General features: G+C 41.6%; 1 long non-coding RNA gene across 6 annotated transcripts; it reads right to left on the reverse strand.

Moving 5' to 3' along the window:
• Nucleotides 1–1,209: 1,209 nt before the first annotated feature.
• On the reverse strand, nucleotides 1,210–3,982 carry LOC127326433 (uncharacterized). 6 transcript variants are annotated; one of them, XR_007867823.1, is made up of 5 exons: nucleotides 3,455–3,982; nucleotides 3,269–3,322; nucleotides 1,998–3,102; nucleotides 1,746–1,898; nucleotides 1,210–1,654 (listed from the first exon to the last, which is right to left on the reverse strand). It is a non-coding gene; the product is annotated as an uncharacterized lncRNA (long non-coding RNA). The 6 variants fall into 6 exon arrangements; XR_011750073.1 differs by having other exon boundaries at nucleotides 1,998–2,745; nucleotides 3,010–3,102; nucleotides 3,269–3,982; XR_011750072.1 differs by having other exon boundaries at nucleotides 1,998–2,042; nucleotides 2,640–3,102; nucleotides 3,269–3,982.
• Between the last annotated feature and the right edge of the window lie 450 nt (nucleotides 3,983–4,432).

Consider the following 4,432-nt stretch of genomic DNA (forward strand, 5'->3'; position numbering starts at 1 on the left):
CGGCAGCATCCGCGTTCGTGCCTCGAGTTCGCCGGTGGAGGCGCCTCGAGCCTGCCGGGCGCCGGCCTATTCCTCCGCTCTCCCATGGCGATGCAGAGGAAATCGCGCAGGAGTAATTAGTGTGCAAATTAGGCATAATTAATTTGGTAGTTAGGCATAATTATTTCGGCAATTAGGCTCATTTTTTGGCAGTTTTGTAATTTAATATGACAAATGTAATTAATACGGAGTAATTGAATCGGGCAACTAGCCTAATTAATCGGGCAATCAGTACCTGATTAATCGGGCAATTAGTAATAAATGACCTCGTCCAATATGCTTAATCGATTTTCCATTTTAGTATAGTAATCTGGAAATTAGTAACGACTAACCTGGCAACTAAGGGTAATTCAGTAATTACCGGTTAATTAGTCACAACACGATCAGTTGGAAAGTCATGTTTGACCATCGCTCGTATGTGGCTCGCATGTGTGCATGTAGACACACGGATGCGAATAATTTTTAGAGTTGCATGTACTGATATATTGAGCCCCACGCGAGTTAATTGGACTCAGAATGGGCCGTCGCACGGCGGATGCTTCCGTGCGGCGCCGCTGCCTAGCTTTGTCCTTTTTTCTTTCACTAGTAATCAAGCACGTGCATGTGCACGTTATGTATAACTGTATACATTATTCATTGGCGGGCACAGACTTCTAACAATGGGTATTCAAAAATAAAAGAGAATGTACTACAAAACAGTGGCAAGTAGCATTCGATCTCATGACCATCAGGGGAGCATGCAACTGCTCCAACCAGCCAAGCCTCCACATCCTTGTGTCCACATAAGCATAGATTTCTACACAAAGTAAATTAGCGCTGATGGATATTTCACATAATTTGAAAATTTTGTCAAAATTTTGGGTATTCACCTGCATACCCATGAATATACATGTGCCCGCCCATGACATTATTGTTCTTTCGAAAACAAAACACAAATAACTGATGTCTTCATTAATTTTTCTTCTAGGGTGCAACAACAGCTGTTCATCAAATCGGGCGTGAATTGAGTTGTTGCATGATTGCTAACCTCATATTACTTAGAAATAAAGGTTAATTTCGGAATTTTAGGCAAATATAGCAAGTTGATCTTTCAAGAACATAAATGATACATTGTTGTTGTTAATAAAACTTATTCCTCTAAGTAATGTGAATAGTAGTACATTTCACAAGTGGAAGTAAAATAAAAACATCTTTGCCTGTATTCTTTCATGTACTTATCAACTTTTCATCTACGAAATGAAATTAATCTGCTACACTCTTGAGCACATTGCAAGGCAATATATCTAAATGTGAGAACCTACAGAGCTATATAATTGCATCAGGAGAACTATGTAAGAATAATGCTAACTTCAAACACCCTAGTCTAATTTACAACGGCAACTAAATATGTATCCTTGTAGTATAGATTCCTGAGGGAACTTTCCTTAACCTGTTGAACAACGCATAATGGAAAAATCAGTCGGACAAGACAAAAGACCGATGAACATACACATGCTCCAAAAAGAAAAGTATGTTATCCTGGACCGGGGGCCGCACGGCTCACCGGCTCGTACTGCGGTGAACATAATCTATCACTTCGCTCAATACTGTGCCCATTGGATTAGACATTGACAGCCTGGAAAAAATTGAGAACAACCATCTTTAGTAGTAGCAGGGAGAAGACCACTCTGCAATAGTTCCATTGTATAATTTAGCTAGGGCAACACCTGAATTGGTGATAGACCAGAACACCATAAGCCTGTGGTAACTTCATGCTGGCCAACTCCCCACGTATGATTTCACCAATGTGAAGCATGTAAAATTCAAACACACTGCCAGTGAAGTTTGGATAAGATGTTTATCATCAGAACCCTCTGCCGCTGATACACGGACATATCAAAAAAGAAGTAAACATTATGTGCACGAAACAACATGAATAAAAGAATTAAATATGAGACCAGTATAGCATGATTGATTACCTGCAGATGCAGCATCAAGTACATCGAGAACAAATTCACAATCACCTGGTACAGGTATACAGAGATTTATTTATAGATCGACCTTAACATCAAGAACAGTAATTACAAGCAAACTTGTCCGTTTATATGTATTATTCAGACAAACACTGAAAAAAAACTTGTCGACAACCAAAACTGGGAAAAGGAACAAAACGTACAACAAAACTTTTCTGTATTACATTCATTTTTCGCACCAACAAAACTGATATAAATTTTACCATGAATAGGAACCAATCTGGAAATAACTACACAATAATACAATCTGGAAATAACTACACAATGATACAGTGGGCGTGAAAAGAATAATAGACAATATACCTTGGAACAATGCTTGAGAATCAAGAATACACGAAAAATGGAAATTATTTTAAAGGCATACAAATATCACAAATCATGTAATGGACTTGTGGAATATGTAAGTGCCTAGTTATTCCTAAAAATAATTATAAATATCTTGAACATGCATACATGAATTCATATAAGCCCTCAAAATTGCTATCACATGGATCATTTTAATAACTGAGTATGTAGCATAAGTGCATAACAGCAATAGAATGTAGACTGCCGTAAAAGTTGAGAGTATACTCCTTTGAAGTTCTTTACCAACTCAGCCTGTGGTCTTGTTGTGCAAACACCCATTATAGCTTGTTTTTATTCTTGTCAGGAAACGTGAAATTTCACCCTTGCTGGATCATTGCAGTAAGGCTGGCTGAAAAGTGATGAAGAAATTCAGGTTACTTTGTTCCACAAGCTGTCCACAATGTAGCACCGATATTGTGTTCGAATTTTTGACACTGCTCAGGCGATGCGCCACAAGTCTGGTGGCTCTGTACACCATGATATTATTTAGTGCATCTTTAACAACACGTTTAGACTCCGCATCAAGTGCACTTGTAGCTTCATCAGAAAGCAGTATAGTCGGGTTCTTAAAAATTATCTTGCTGTGAGCCGGATAGTTGTGTTCCATGCTCACCAACCACTGTATCCAGTCCATGGTGATAGTCGTCAGCTTATTATTATGGGGTGAAATAACTGAGATAGTGCCAACCGATTTTGCTCCTGGGGGCTACAAAAAAAAATACTTCTCAGATTAGCGTTATACAGCTTTGTATTAGGAAGAATTATACTTGCAAGTAATAGCTGTAAGCTGACCTCAAATCAAGATTGCAACGAACAATATCAATCTATCCTGGAAAGGAAACATTGAGTGATTGGGTAAAGTGATGGCTTACAGGACCGTGTAATGCAGTTTCAACAACATCTGAAGGTATTGTACTATACTTTAGCTGCAAGTAGTGAACAAACTGTTCATGGAAATCCTAGAAAATGAATCTTAGCACAAAAAAAAGCTGGGATTCATGAATCATTACATTAAGTTTCATCGACACAGCAACAAAGGGGACTAAGGTAGAGAATACCAAATCTGAGAGTTGGAGGGACTTGAGTTTCGTTGCTGATGGAGCACCCGCACATCCTAGACAGTAGGTGCCGGTAACGGTGGCGAGAAGGTGGACTGAATCCGTCCGGACCAACGTCGCCGCGCTGGATCGGCTCCGGCATGGACGGCCGAACCCGTCGTCGTGGTGCGGGCTCCCCCCGATCTGGGAGGATGTCGATCAACCTCAGCGGCAGTTTTCGGGTGCGGGTGCTACCTTGTAGGCGGCGGTTCCTTCAGGTTGTTGAACAAGCACCGAGGACGACTGCATCGTACTTCACACGGCATCGATCTGGGCGGCAGCGGCGTCCTCGCCGACAAGGTCCTCGCGTCGCCAAAGACGATGACCGGTCATCGTGTTGTGCAGGGCGGAAGCCGCTGCGCTGGTGACGGATGACGACTCTGGGAAGGCTCGCGCAGGGCATTCCGGCGGGCGGCGGGACGCAGCGATTGTGGGGAGCGGCTTGCAGGTCGTGCACAACACGATGGAGTCGAGCGTTTTGCAACGTATTTAGCGGTTTGTTTTGATTAGACGTGGGTGGGTGTCTAACAATGTTTTAGTAGTAATCTGAGCCGGTGGATCTGATGTTTAGATGGCTCAGATCGTCTGGATCTGCCGCTCTGGCTCTTTTAATAGTAGTGGAGATGGAGATGCACAACACGATGGAGTCGAGCGTTTTGCAACGTATTTAGCGGTTTGTTTTGATTAGACGTGGGTGGGGCGTCTAACAATGTTTTAGTAGTAATCTGAGCCGGTGGATCTGATATTTAGATAGCTCAGATCGTCTGGATCTGCCGCTCTGGCTCTTTTAATAGTAGTGGAGATGTGAACACTTCTTAAAACTTACGATCACTTTCTTGAACTATAGAAACTTTTTTATTAACCCTGTTTGAAACCTTGTTAACAACTTTTGGACAATACGAACATTTTTAAGGCTCGTGGACAATTTTTGAAACCGCG

The sequence above is a fragment of the Lolium perenne genome, unplaced genomic scaffold (genome assembly GCF_019359855.2).
Source record: "Lolium perenne isolate Kyuss_39 unplaced genomic scaffold, Kyuss_2.0 unplaced24, whole genome shotgun sequence".
Classification (NCBI taxonomy): Eukaryota; Viridiplantae; Streptophyta; class Magnoliopsida; order Poales; family Poaceae; genus Lolium; species Lolium perenne.